At 44.1% G+C, this 15,593-nt stretch overlaps 1 protein-coding gene across 1 annotated transcript in view; it reads right to left on the reverse strand.

Annotated features, from left to right (window-relative positions):
* The window catches only part of LOC311245090 (uncharacterized protein), a 46,033-nt gene that overhangs the window by 16,650 nt on the left and 13,790 nt on the right, over positions 1 to 15,593 (reverse strand). The gene's annotated exons all lie outside the window — the stretch shown is intronic.

Here is a 15,593-nt window from a genome sequence, read left to right on the forward strand (position 1 = left end):
ATAACTATGACGAGGAGGCAACCACCTCAGATGGTTGTGGTGGATCAACATAATTCACCCACAGAACTATGTGTTGGGGATAAGGGTTCCGCACGGAAATATTAGGGATGCCCCGATCGCGTTTTTTGCCACCGATACCGATCACCGATCGTCTATGAGCCATATCGGCCGATACTGATCGTTTTTGGTTTTATAAAAAAAATATATATTTAATTAGAGCCATATGAAATCCATTTAATTTTTTTTCCAAATTCCATTTAATTTTTTTCTAAATTCCGTTTTTTCCGTTCTAATATTTCAGAATTCTGTATTTTGCTTTGTACGCGCATTTTACCATCAGAAATAGTGTCTAATAAGTGGGAATGAATAAATGTCCACAATTTAATAAGATATAACAGTCCATTTAATAGTGCTGTCTTAAATACTTCGAAGCTTCGTTCGATGGGCATGGGATTCGAATATGAAAATAAAATTCGATTTATTAAAAAAAGAAGAAAAAAAATCTGCCTCTCTTTGTTAACTACAACAAGCAATGCTGTTTGTTATTTAAGATGAGGTTGGACTCGGCACTGACAGATTTGTGTTCATTGTGCTGCTTTTATAAAGCCTCAAATGACGGCTTACAATATTTCATGAAAGCAAAGTGTTTAGTTTGTCTAAGATTTAAAAAGGTTTAAACTTTACAGCACTGACAAAGTTGAACAAAGTGCTGTACAAGTTCCCCCCCCAAAAATAAATAAAAGATATTAAAAGTTTTTTATTAAACAGTTGATTCCATTTTTATTGCTCAATTCCGTGATTCTGTCCGCGAACGCGGATTTCATATGGCTCTATATTTAATATATAATTATTTTTAATTTCTTTTATAAAATATATATATTAATTATACTTGTAGTTGTATTATCTGCAAGACATCGCCACCACGCAACAAATCAAAATGCTCGCCATCTGCAAACAGCTCCACTGTCTGTGTGTATTAATACTCTGCTTTGGTCAAATCACATTCAGCATGCCCTCAGCGTCCCCAGTCAGAGCGATAGTTCAACTTGACTAACAGGGTCTGAAACATATGTGTTCAGTTATGAAGCATGATAGCTAATTAGCCAATGTTCAGCTGCAAAAACTAATAATGTCAATTATGTTATAAGACATTGATATCAGGAGCTATCTGTAGCTACTGCTAGCCGGCTAGATGACGCGTTAGTTCACTTTATTTTAATACAGGATGCATTGTCTATGTAGTTTACTGGGTCATTTAGTTAAAACAGTGAGCTAACGTGAGATAACATTAGCTACCTAGCTAACGGAGGTCTCATGCTGGCGCATCCCTATCATTCTTAAACTGAAATGCGCATTTGTTGATATCAGGAGCTATCAGTAGCTAGCCAGTTAGACAATGCATTAAACTAAAGTGAATAGTTGACTGTGTAGTTTTTTTTAAACAGTAACATTAGCTAGGTAGCTAACGTTAGCTCACGAGCGATAGCTAGTTAGCCAACACTAGCCAGCACTTGCGAAAACGAATACCAAACTGATGATATCAGACGTTGATATCAGGAGCCATCAGTAGCTAGATAACATTAGACAACGCCTCATGTATTAAACAAAAGTGAATAGATGACTGAGCCATTTTGTTTAATGCTTGTTATGTTGAAAGAGGAGCTCTGAGGTGCTTATCCACTCGACTCTTGCGTGGTATGGGTTTGTTGACATGCCATGGGTCTGGGAGGAGGAGGAGGAGGAGGAGGTGTAAGACGTGCAGCAGCAGCAGAGCTCTGTGTGGCTGTGAGAGAAGAGCGAGTGAGAACTCCGCAGAGAATTGGATCATGTTTTCTGTGTCATCGATCGGTTTTCACGATCGGTGAAAATAAAGCATTATCGGAATTCACCGATCTCATATTTATACTGAATATCGGCCGATACCGATCGCTGGCCGATCGATCGGGGCATCCCTAGACAATATTGTTTGTTACTTTCCTGTCGGCAAACAAGTTACTGTTAGCTAGCAGGTAAACAGTGTTGACTTTGAAGTTGAATAAACATTTAGCGTCGTCTTTCGACACCCCGCCTCGGACTCCTATTCTTCGGCGCTACACTATGTTTTTATTGATGCTGACGTTATTAGGTGGAGTTGGGGTTTTGTTTTGGGGAAGAGTGGGGCGTGCGCCTGTGACAGGACCGTTATTGTAGAGTGGAAAAAGGAAGAAGGTGAATAAAACCGCTATGTTGATGATCAGATATCAATTTTCCCATGATTTTATTTTACTAGTTTGAAAGTATAGGCGGACTATTCCTATGTAGTGATAGATTAGTTCATTGATTCCTGGTAATATTTGATGTCTGTGCTTAGACTGCACACTGCTCTCTGTGTCTCTCTCCCCCTGCATGTGGCGTGACCTGATGACCTCTGGCTGAAGGCCCCTTCCACACACAGGGCCGGCTCCCTCCTCACACACATGCAAAATCATGTAGCAGAACATGCAAAATCCTAGTTCCCTTGGCACTCTCTCTCTCTGGCAGTCATACATGCAAAATCATGTCCCTCCCTTTCAGCACACACACACACACACACACACACACACACACACACACACAAGCACACAAACACCCATACATACACACACAGAGACATACACACACACCCCCCTCCCCTTTCTCAAGAGTGTATAAAGTGACATGTAATATGGACATTCTGCCTCTTTTGTCTACTGGTGATGTGCCCGCGCGGGGTGACTGACTGTCTTCTTCTCTAATGAATAAAAGCTCCGTTTGAGAAATACTCTGTCTCCGCTTCGTCTTTCGGCCGACTGGTCCACAACTAAATCAATTAAGAACTCACGACCAGGGATAGGCTAATCCCTAACAAATGGAGGTTCCGGAGTGAGAATTGATGTGGGCCAGCCGCAACCAAGGACGGAACGGGGAATGGAGACGCGGAGGAGGAGGAGACGGTGCAGAGGATCCAGCAGTCACTACCAGCTGTCTGCAGCGCGTCTGACCCAGGGGTGAGCTACCAACGGCAGCCCCTCAGACGTCCGTGACCAGACCACCAGACGACCGGATGACAGGCAGGAGGAGACGAAGGACAGACGGGCCAGGATGAGAGGCGACCGGAGGAGATGGCAGCTGTGCGAGAGGCCGGAGAGGAACACCGCAGCCAGGCACCGCGGAGACCGCAGATCAATCACCGCTGATCGTCGTCTACGACACGCAGTTCGTCCACGACTAGAACGGGGGAAGCGGCCGCAGGGGAGACACTGAGCTGAGTTGGAGTGACGGTGGGGCCGGCCGGCGAGAGGTGGAGGGGACAGTCTGAGACACTGGGAAGGCAGCGGACCGGAGGAGGCACGTTTGCCTAGGGGACCGAACCCTGGAACGGGAACCAGCTCAGGAGGAGACCCACATCCCCTAGAAGATGGGACCAGGGGTGCACTGTAAATAGAGGGGGGGTTCCTCTGGGTTAGGTGAATGAGTAAGGGGGGTCCAACGGGGTTACGGTATCTTCTGTTAGGTTGCCAGAATTGTGTTTCTCTCTTTCTTCTCTCTCTCTCTCCCGCTCTCCCCCCCTCCCTCTATCTCTCTCTCTGCTCTCCTGATGTTGATTATCCCATCTGGGATTGGATGTGATGCATGTAATGAGGTGACAATCGACGGATACAGATCAATGAACTGTGTGTTGACGTTTTATTTAACGTCAAAAGGGGGAATTGATAGATTAGTTCATTGATTCCTGGTAATATTTGATGTCTGTGCTTAGACTGCACACTGCTCTCTGTGTCTCTCTCCCCCTGCATGTGGCGTGACCTGATGACCTCTGGCTGAAGGCCCCTTCCACACACAGGGCCGGCTCCCTCCTCACACACATGCAAAATCATGTAGCAGAACATGCAAAATCCTAGTTCCCTTGGCACTCTCTCTCTGGCAGTTATACATGCAAAATCATGTCCCTCCCTTTCAGCACACACACACACACACACACACACACACACACACACACACACACACACACACACACACCACACAAACACCCATACATACACACACAGAGACATACACACACACCCCCCTCCCCTTTCTCAAGAGTGTATAAAGTGACATGTAATATGGACATTCTGCCTCTTTTGTCTACTGGTGATGTGCCCGCGCGGGGTGACTGACTGTCTTCTTCTCTAATGAATAAAAGCTCCGTTTGAGAAATACTCTGTCTCCGCTTCATCTTTCGGCCGACTGGTCCACAACTAAATCAATTAAGAACTCACGACCAGGGATAGGCTAATCCCTAACAGTAGTTACACCGAGACCCAGTTGCCGCGCCATTGTTCCATTAAACCCATGCCGTGTGCAGTTACTGCTATCTAGAATGCTGGCTAAGAACAAATAACGCTGGTGAGGAAATAAATCAAAGCGCTTGTGCTGAACACATAGGAAACGGAAATGCTGCACTAATAACATGAATTATTCTAAAAGTTATTTAGTCTCGTCTTAAAATTGAGAGATTTCGGCAAAATTTTATTTTGTAAACTACATTTTGTGTCGTCGTTTTTAGTCAACGACATTGCATGAATCATTTAGTCACGTTAGTGTCACATGGTCTCCATTAACGCGACATCTCGTTGTCATCAGGTGAAAAAGCTTCGTTGGCGACAGGGAACAAAATAAGTACCCGCCAACCGCCAATGGCGGGCAGATTTAAGGTTTGGCGACTAACAATGAGAGGTCTGCTCTCCACCTGGCGTGTAGTTCATATCGATACTCTTATTTTGAAAATCCTGTGCGGGTCTCATTTCCGCCCCAAGCGCAGCTCCAGCTATAAAATCTATGGCTCCAGCAGCTAGCAACGTTCGGTTAATTCGTTTTTTGCCACCAATACCGATCACCGATCGTCTTGAGCCATATCGGCCGATACCGATCCGATATCGATAATTTTTGGTTTTATATAAAAATATATATATTTTTTAAAATATATATATATATATATATTTTTATAATACTTGTAGTTGTATTATCTGCGAGACATCGCCACCACGCAACAAGTCAAAATGCTCGCTATCTCCACTGTCTGTGTGTATACTCTGCTTTGGTTAAATCACATTCAGCATGCCCTCAGCACAGCAGGGTATATCTGCGGCTGCGGCTCAGCAGATATACCCTACTCCCTCAGCTAGCCCCGTTTGTGACTGCGATGCAAGCCGGGGCTCGAATACGCATCGAATCAATGTTATAAGACATTGATATCAGGAGCTATCTGTAGCTACTGCTAGCCGGCTAGATAACGTTAAGACAACGCCTCAGTGAACTATTTAGTTCAATGGGACATTTCGTTTTGAACAGTGAGCAAACGTGAGCTAACGGAGGTATCAACATGCACTACTAGACTATTGCTGGAGCATTTGTTGATATTGATTGATTGATTGATTGAAAACTTTATTAACAGATTGCAGAATGGGTACAATACAGCACAGCTCAATACACACAATTGTTAAGGGGATGCAGACCAGAGAAAGACTTTCGTCTTGTTTACATCAGGGTCCCCCAGGAGCTATCAGTAGCTAGCCGGCTAGATACCGTTAGACAATGCCTACTAAAAGTGAATAGTTGACTGGGTAATTTTGTTTAAACATTAACGATAGCTAGGTAGCTAACGTTAGCTCACGGTCCCATGCACTATAGACTAGAGCAGAGGAACCTCCTCTGTGTTTACACGGGTGCGGGAGGGGCAAGGGAGGAGGAGGAGGAGCGGCAGTTTGCAGCTCCGTGTGTCTGAGACAGACAGCGAGTGAGATCTCCGCTAAGAATTGTATCATGTTTTTCGATCTGCGAAAATAAAGCATTATCGGAATTCACAGATCTCATATTTATACTGAATATCGGCCGATACCGATCGCTGGCCGATCGATCGGGGCATCCCTAGTTAATATGATACTCTTATTTTGAAAAAAAACGTGGCAACTCCGCGAGTCATATCCGCCCCAGTCCGGGCTTCTGCTCGCATTAAAGCCGAGCAGCGCTACACAGCAGTGCCCCTATTTTGCTACCCGAAATAAGTCTGTGGTGTTTTCTTTTTCTCACAACAGGTCAAATGCATCTAACACGCTTTGCATCGTCGCCATTCCTTTATGCCCACATCGCCCGAAATGAACGTTACGTTAGCGTAAGCTAACAAGCTAATCCTGATCAGCGGCAGAGCCATAGAGAACAGCAGACTGGGGAAAGGGAAATGGGGGGGGGGGGGCACTCTCCCTTTCTCTGTGTGTGCGTGCGTTTGGAAAGACGATGAAGTCAGTCAGGAGTATATTATAGTAAACTGAGGATTACTGAGGATGGACAGATAATGTTGATATTCAAATCTAAAAAAGTCTCGAGAGGAGTGGAAGTTTGAAGACAGACTAGACTACAATATGATGCAGGGGTGGTGAGTTGAAACAGTGTGTGTGTGTCCCTGCCGACCCCACTTCTATGTTTCAATAAATTACCGTACTTTTCGCACTATAAGCCGCACCTGAATATAAGCCGCAGCAGCTAAATTGAATGATGTGTACATATAAGCCGCACTGGACTATAAGCCGCAGGTGTTTTAATGTTTAATTACCATAATGTAAGGGTTCGTGCACAGAGGGGATTGTCGGGAAAGAGATGGCTGTTTGAGGAAGCTGCCATTTATTAACATTTGTTTAAACAGTAACGGTAGCTAGCTACTAACGATAACTACTTAGCCAACACTAGGTAGCTACTAACGTTAGCTCACGGAACGATAGAGCCAACACTAGGTAGCAATCGTCCCGGGAGCTAACGTCGGTACCTGGTTGGTTGCTGGCTAACTAACGTGGCTAATCGTCCCGGGAGCTAACGTCTCTGCCTGGCTGGTTGCTGGCTAACTAACGTGGCTAATCGTCCCGGGAGCTAAAGTCTCTGCCTGGCTGGTTGCTGGCTAACTAACGTGGCTAATCGTTCTGAGAGCTAACATCTCTGCCTGACTGGTTGCTGGCTAACTAACGTGGCTAATCGTCCCGGGAGCTAACGTCTCTGCCTGGCTGGTTGCTGGCTAACTAACGTGGCTAATCGTCCCGGGAGCTAACGTCTCTGCCTGGCTGGTTGCTGGCTAACTAACGTGGCTATTCGTCCCGGGAGCGAACGTCTCTGCCTGGCTGGTTGCTGGCTAACTACCGTGGCTATTCGTCCCGGGAGCGAACCTCTCTGCCTGGCTGGTTGCTGGCTAACTAACGTGGCTAATCGTCCCAGGAGCTAACGTCTCTGCCTGGCTGGTTGCTGGCTAACTACCGTGGCTATTCATCCCGGGAGCTAACGTCTCTGCCTGGCTGGTTGCTGGCTAACTAACGTGGCTACTCGTCCCGGGAGCTAACGTCTCTGCCTGGCTGGTTGCTGGCTAACTACCGTGGCTATTCGTCCCGGGAGCAAACGGCGCTGCCTGGCTGGTTGCTGGCTAACTAACATGGCTACTCGTCCCGGGAGCTAATGTCTCTGCCTGGCTGGTTGCTGGCTACCTAACGTGGCTAATCGTCCCGGGAGCTAACGTCGGTACCTGGCAGGTTGCTGGCTAACTAACGTGGCTACTCGTCCCGGGAGCTAACGTCTCTGCCTGGCTGGTTGCTGGCTAACTACCGTGGCTATTCGTCCTGGGAGCTAACGTCTCTGCCTGGCTGGTTGCTGGCTAACTAACGTGGCTACCCGTCCCGGGAGCTAACGTCTCTGCCTGGCTGGTTGCTGGCTACCTAACGTGGCTAATCGTCCCGGGAGCTAACGTCGGTACCTGGCAGGTTGCTGGCTAACTAACGTGGCTACTCGTCCCGGGAGCTAACGTCTCTGCCTGGCTGGTTGCTGGCAAACTAACGTGGCTAATCGTCCTGGGAGCTAACGTCTGGCTGGTTGCTGGCTATGCACTCGACTGTGAGGGGGAGGAGGAGGGCTCGACTGTGAGGCGGAGGAGGAGGGGCAAGGCATGCACTGCTGCAGCAGATTTACGAGTCTGATCTGACGGTCACAGAGCTGAGGGAGCGAGCCCAGTTAGCTGTAAAAATCCATAGATTAGCCGCACCGTTATATAAGCCGCAGGGTCGAAAAATGGGGGGAAAAGCCGCAGCTTATAGTCCGAAAAGTACAGTATTTGCATTTAAAACTATTAACACAGACTCATTCCTTCAGTCCACTCAAAATTATGCTAATATTCCTTATGTTGTTTATGATATTAATTGAAAATAGCATATGAGAGTATTATATAGTAATAATAACGCATGGCGATATACTAAAAAGCTATTTATAATTTTTGGCTCGTAAAAAATCTGCCTGGCTGGTCGTTTTTAAAATCTACCAGCCAAATGGCTGGTAAGACAAAAAGTAAATTTTGTTCCCTGGTTGGCGACCATATTTAGTCATCATTTTCGTTGACTAAATTAACACAATTGCCTACAGGAAACAGATGGTCAAAAACAGGAAGCATGTCTATGATAATGGTAAACCCTGTTTGCGTCTAAATTAACACTGCCTACCGGAAACAGATGGTCAAAAACAGGAAGCATGTCTATGATAATGGAAAACCCTGTGTGCGTCTTGTTGCGTTTGTTTATCTGAAAATCTTCGAAGAAAGGTCGAATTTGACTTTGAGTTTGAGAGAGTATAAAAAATATAAAATAAAGATACGCTGCAGCGGGCAGGGTCTACTTTAGCTCGGAAACACAAGAGACATTCTGCCCTGAACGAGATACATGGTTTTTTATATCGTCACAAGAGGGCGTGCGGACAGCGCTTGTTGGTTCTTTTGGGTTCTAAGACAATGGGTAACAACCACCTTCCTAGGGTGGGACTCACCGATAATGACCAACGGGTTTCTGTTGAACAGCAACCCCTGTATACAATGACATTGTAAAAGCTCCACAAACAGACCACGTCCTTTCCCCAATCGTAAACCTGGTGGCGCCCATGTTTACGAGAAAAGCACTTTGATGTTTACGGACAAAGAATGTTCTGTCGTAATTGGGCCTAAAGCTGCCGATTTAATCACTGCCGGCTTTGACACTGGAATTGCTTGGGGGGGGGTCCCTGAAATTACAACTGTAACGGCATTGTGTGAGCAAGATGAGACAGCTGGTAAGAGGCAGTTTTATGACTGGTTGCAAATAGAGAGGTCACAAAGACAGCTGGAGAGGTGTTTTCACCTGTGGTTCAACGAGGACACGTGTGGACAGCTGCGTCAACACAAGTGTCTGTAGTGTAAATACATTTGACCAGAGTAACAAGGAGTGAAAACCAAAACTAAATTCAGGGTCTTTTATCTTAGGTATTCTTAACCATATGCAGCATGGACAGTAATACCAGGGGCAGTGTTCGCTCCTGTAATGTGCTGCGGGTTAAACAGACAACATAACATATCAAAGTGCTTGACTTAAACTTAACTCTTTTTGCGCCAAACCCGACTATACTCAGGTTTTGATCCTTTTGATCTTTTCCCTTTGATCCCTGTTCTAAACACTCAGCCATAGCTCCCTGGGTCTCCCTGGCACATCTGCCTACATTGGAATTGCAATGACGATCGAATGTCGCCAGGTGGCAGTATCGCCTACCTTTTTAACTGGGATAGTTTAGTGGCGGGAGTGTCTGTCCTGATTCCCTCTGAGGGGTAGGAGTTCTTGCAGAGCAACTGCTCTGAGATTTTCTCACCTCAAACTAGGGCTGGGCGATATGGCCTAAACATTTTAAAAAAAATCACACCACATCCGATTTACGATTTTAATCGATTTTTTCCCTTAAAAACTAGAAACGCCAAGGAAATCATTCAAATAAGCTTTGACACAAAAATTATCAAACCAAGATGAATTTCCCTATTGGGATTGAAGTGCCAATCTTCACTTAAAAAATAAATATATATATATATATATAATATATATAAAAGGTTACTTTTTATTTTTTTTTTGGTCTTTTTCCCCCTCCATTTTCCTCCGATTTTCTCCCATCCCAATGTTAGTCGTATGCCAATTCCCAGTCCCTTCCTGGTCGCTGCGCTTTACCCCCCACAGTCAGATCATTTGGGAGAGTGGAGGCTACCACGTGCTTCCTCCGACACACGTCCAGCTAGGGCTGGGCGATATAACGATAACGATAAATATCGCGATATATTGTAATAATCGATATCGAATATCGAAATAAAAAAAAATCGAAAAATCGTTTTTTTTTTTTTTTTATATTTTAATTTTTTTTTTACCTGCAACAGGGCAGTTTTAAAACCAGAGACAGTGGACAGACTTGTCTTTCTTGCCTGCAACTTAAAGTAATGGCTTTGCTTGTCCAAATGACAATACTGACCAAATTCAGATTTCTTTTTCTCTTGTCCATTTATTTTGTTTGCTTTCTAATTTAAAATACATTTTGAAACCGTCTGTACACAGTAGGCTATGTGTGCTAGCAGAACTAGACTCCAGTCACGAGTCACAGTGCACATGTGCGGTGGTTTGTCCACCAAAAAAGCGCCAAAAGATCGAAAATAAACGAGCAGAGCCAGAACTGTTCAACTCCTCTGGAGCCACAGCCAGCAGAGAAGCCGGTTTACTTTAGCTTTTAAACCAGCTGCAGCCTGAGAACTGGAGTGTGAGGGGATGTAACACTAAAGATGGCGGCAATGACAAAGAATTGCTGCAAAATAAACATACATCTGTTGTTAAAAAGAAATTTTTTTTTTTTTTTTTTTTTTTTTTTTAATTTTTTTTATACTTATAACAATTCGATAATTATCGATATCGAGAAATAAAATAAAATTATCATATCGTTATCGCGATATGATTTTTTTCCATATCGCCCAGCCCTACGTCCAGCCAATCACCGCTTCTTGCCACCTGGCAGCGCGGATTCTCATTGAGAGGGCGTAGCGTGTGGGAGGACCACACTATCCCCCTCACGTCCAATCCGCGCTTAGCAGGCGCCCCGACCGAACTGTAGGAGTCGCTGTTTACAACGACCCGGACCCACCCCGCCAGCTTCTCCCACCCTCTGATACAGCCAATTGTATCAGTGCAGACGGCCAGCCAAGCTGGTGACAACCCCGGAGCTGTGAGCTGGATTCGAACAGGCGAACCAAGCTCACAGCTCCGGGGCTGGTGACGAACGCAATCTCCGCTCGACCACCTAACCGCCCTATAAAAGGTTACTCTTGATCAAACAAAGATGAATGTCCCTATTGAGATTAACACATTCCCGGCCATTCACGTATACATACGTGATTGGGAGCCAGCGCTTGACGGCCAATCACGTATATATAGGGATGGGTACCGAATTCGGTTCTTTTGAGGTACCGAACCGAAACACGTCGGTACTACAGAGTATCGATTCAAGTGAGATACAGAGAGAGAGAAAAAAAATTATTTTCATGTCAACGTTCACACGCACAATATATTGCTTACCTAGGATTTTACTTGATTCAACAACAAAGCAGTTGGAGCAATGGCAAGCCGAAAACGGTTGAAATTGTAGTTATTTGAAGTTAGGATTTTTTTTTCACAACTGAGGTAGGTAAATAATATTTTTTTAGACTAAAGTAGCAAAAAAAGTACTGTTGGGTACCGGTATCGGTACCGTATCGGTTCAAACTTTACATAGGCCTACACACATCTTGCCATAGCGTTTGTACAACACAACGCATGTTGAACTATGGTAGCCCGCCAGCTAATACAGTCAATGCAATGTTATCATAGCTACTAGCTAGCAGAGGTGAAAATGTGAGTCTGAGAGCCGGGTGTTTAAAACAATGATAGGCGTTTATTCAACATCCAAGAAGGCTAACATACAACTGTGTTTTACTAACTCCAACCGGGACTATTGCCGCTTTTCCACTGCATGTTGATGTTATGAACTCCTAACGTTACCGGAGCTGAAGGTCCGTGAGTCCAGGGCACGAAATTAGAGCCCGCCACCCGCCATTGGCGGGCAGATTTTACGTTTGGCGAGTGAGAGTGAGAGGTCTGTCTGCCATGTGGCGGGCAATCAAATAGTCATGTGAAAACCGATCGAAAAACATGATCCAATTCTTAGCGGAGTTCTCACTCGCTGTCTCAAGCACACAGACATGCAGCGCACTGCTCCTCCTACTCCTCCTGCCCCTCCTGCACCCGTGTAAACACAGAGGCTATTGCCTCGGGCAGTCACCGTGACGTTAGTCTAGTGGGACCTCCGTGAGCTAACGTTAGCTACCGTTACAAAATGACCCAGTCAACTATTCACTTTTAGTTTAATACATGAGGCATTGTGTAACGTTATCTAGCCGGCTAGCTACTGATAGCTCCTGATATCAACAAATGCTCCAGCAATAGTCTAGTAGTGCATAATACCTCTGTTGGCTAGGTAGCTCACGTTAGCTCACTAGTCACTACGAAATGTCCCAGTAAACTAAATAGTTCACTGAGGCGTTGTCTTAACATTATCTAGCCGGCTAGCAGTAGCTACAGATAGCTCCTGATATCAATGTCTTATAACATTTATTCAATGCGTATTCGAGCCCCTGGCTTCCATCGCATGAGGGCATGCTGAATGTAGAGTATAGGGCCCAGCTGCAGCGCCGGAGAATCCTTGCATGCTGAATGTAGAGTATAGGGTCCAGCTGCAGCGCTGTGGTGGCGATGTCTCGCAGATAATACAACTACAAGTATGATTATATAATATATATATATTTTATTAAAAAAAATGTAAAAAAAAAAATTGGCTGGTAAGAAATATGCTTGGCGGGTAGATTGTCTAAGAAGTCTTCAGCTGGCTGGACCAGAGCTGAGAAGCCACTTTCACAAAGATAGGTAGTGCAAAAAAAATATATATATATATATATTTTTTTAATGACTAATCGACGCAACAATATCTCGTCGGCGATTTTTCATAATCGACGTTGTTGATTATGTCGACTAATCGTTGCAGCCCTAGTGTTAATAGTGCAATAACTTGCTTTTTCACCAAACTTCACTTTAAACAAATAAAAGGTGCCTCTTGATCATCAAACAAGAATGAATTTAATAAAGTGCAAATCCAACTTTCACCAAACATCACTTTTTGTCAAATAAAAGGTGACCCCAAAAAATAAAAAAGAAGAATCATCCTAAATCATGATTTCGAATCAATCGATAAAATCGATTAACCGCCCAGCCCTACCTCAAAACTATCGTTTCCCGTATACACGACTGGCTAAGGTAAGGTCTATTCTACATCTATTTTAAGGAACCTAAAACATGTTTTTGTACCGATCACAGTGTCGTATTTTACCGGACCTAAAACATGCTTTTGGTAACAATCAGTTTCTAGTTAAAACGACGCCCCCCCCCCCCCCCCCCCCCCCCCGATTTTGTGAAGACACATATGTATATGGTATATACCTTTGATTTGGAAGTATTTGGGGTTTCAGGCGAGCAACCCGAACGATTTGGGCATAATGCATATAAAAAGACTGGATTATTCTGGAAAGGGGCGATGTTTAGCATGGAATAACGCACAAACTACAGTATGTAGAAATGAACTGGTTAGTCAGTCTTGGACTATAAACAAACAATGCCTGTCAAATGAGCCATACTATTGTCTATAATACAGAACACACACAATGGGTCCGCAAACGTCGCTAAAATGGTCAATAATGCTGGCGCCATTGAGTAAAGATGGGGAAAGAGCGTGGTGGTCAATGAGTTAAACATAATATGAAAGTGCTTGACTTAAACTTAAGTCTCTTGTAACATACAAAATAACTCAAGTCAGAACTCAAGTCAGAATGGTCAGAATTTTTAAAAAGTTATGTAAAAAGAAAATAGAAAATTAAGTTATATATAATTTTGTAAGAAAGATAGACAAAAATCATCATCATTTAGAAATGAGATTGCATAGGTCTATGATAGTGGAAGTCATTGGTAGGGATGCACCGATATGAAAATTTGCCACAGATACCGATTGTTCAACTAACACAATCGGCCGATACCGATACCGATATTTGTGAATTTTTTTTTTTTTTATATAAAAAAAAATAAAAAAAGATTTAATATATATTTTTTGTAATATATATATATATATATTTTTTTTTATGAAACTACTGTATATTTGTGTTACAAATTGTGCTCACCGATATGAACATAGGCCTCTTTACTTACTTAAAAAAAGGAAACATCAAGAAATAGTAGGGATGCCCCGATCGATCGGCCACCGATCGTTATCGGCCGATAATCAGTATAAATATGCGATCTGTGATCGGTGATAATGCTTTATTTTCGCCGATCGTCAAAACCGATCTCACTCGCTGCGGCGTCTGCTTCTCCCTCCAGCCCCTCCCGCACGCATGTAAACACGGGTCTAGTCTAGTGGGATGGGAGGACGGCGTCTCCCTGAGCTAACGTTAGCTGCTACCGTTACAAAATGACCCAGTCAACTATTCACTTTTAGTTTAATACATGATGAGGCATTGTCTAACCGAACAGTATCTAGCCGGCCAGCTACCGATAGCTCCTGATATCAACAAATGCTCCAGCAATAGTCTAGTAGAGACGTGTATGATACTCTGTTAGCTCACGTTAGCGCAAGTTAGTTCACCGTTCAAAACGAAATGTCCCATTGAACTAAATAATTCACTGAGGCGCTGTATCAACGTTATATATCCGGCTAGCAGTAGCTACAGATAGCTCCTGATATCAATGTCTTATAACACTGATTCGACGCGTATTCGAGCTGAGGGCTTGCTGAGCACAGTAACGTTATACCAATAGGGTCCAGCTGCAGCGCAGGAGAATCCTGGCCGTAGCTCGAGGCTACTCGAGTCAGGGTTCGAAATTAACGGGGGCTCGGGGCAAAATGCCCTTGAAAATGGACAAAATGCCCCCGAAATTCAGTTAAGGGGGGCAGAAAATGCCCCCGACAGTTTACTAATTATATATATAATTATATATATGATCTACAGTGCGAGCATTTCCCTTGTATTTGCCCCTAATATTAATAATATGTGTGTGTGCGCCACCCGGAAAAATCATTTACTCGAGACGAGTGACGATTACAAAACAGCTCCGCTGTTATAATAGTCCCACATTACACAAGGCGCATAAACGTCCAATCACAGTAGCGCCCGAAAACAAAGTCACGGTACCGGCTTAGGCAAGTTATACATTCAGAATCAGACAACGCAAAAAAATCAGCCAGCCATGAAGCCCATTCATTTTTATTTTGAGCAAAAGAGAGACGAGGAGAAAGAGGAATCCGGCTGACATGGCTTTTGAAGTGATATTCGCACGTGTTTTTGCGGGTCCAGTCCCCACGGTATGTTGACAGAATTCCCAAAACACCTTATCGACTGAAGCATAAAAGTCATTAGGATACTGCTCTGCTCTGAATTTAGGGCTTAGTGGGGAATTTCTTCCGACGTTAACGTTAACGACGCACCGAAGCAGCTAGACCATTTCTCCGTGTTGTGTGTAACACGCAGCGGTCCCCGCCTCCTCCCTCCTTGCAACAAACGTTCCACCCAAAAACGGAATTTCTATTTCATAATGAATTAAATAATTGTATAAAGAATTTTCAATGTTCTGTCATCTAATAATATATTCCATTACCTTTCCTATCTGTATCAAAGTCAAACTGTT

This window comes from Notolepis coatsorum, assembly GCF_963971535.1.
Source record: "Notolepis coatsorum genome assembly, chromosome: 18".
In the NCBI taxonomy this organism is placed as follows: Eukaryota; Metazoa; Chordata; class Actinopteri; order Aulopiformes; family Paralepididae; genus Notolepis; species Notolepis coatsorum.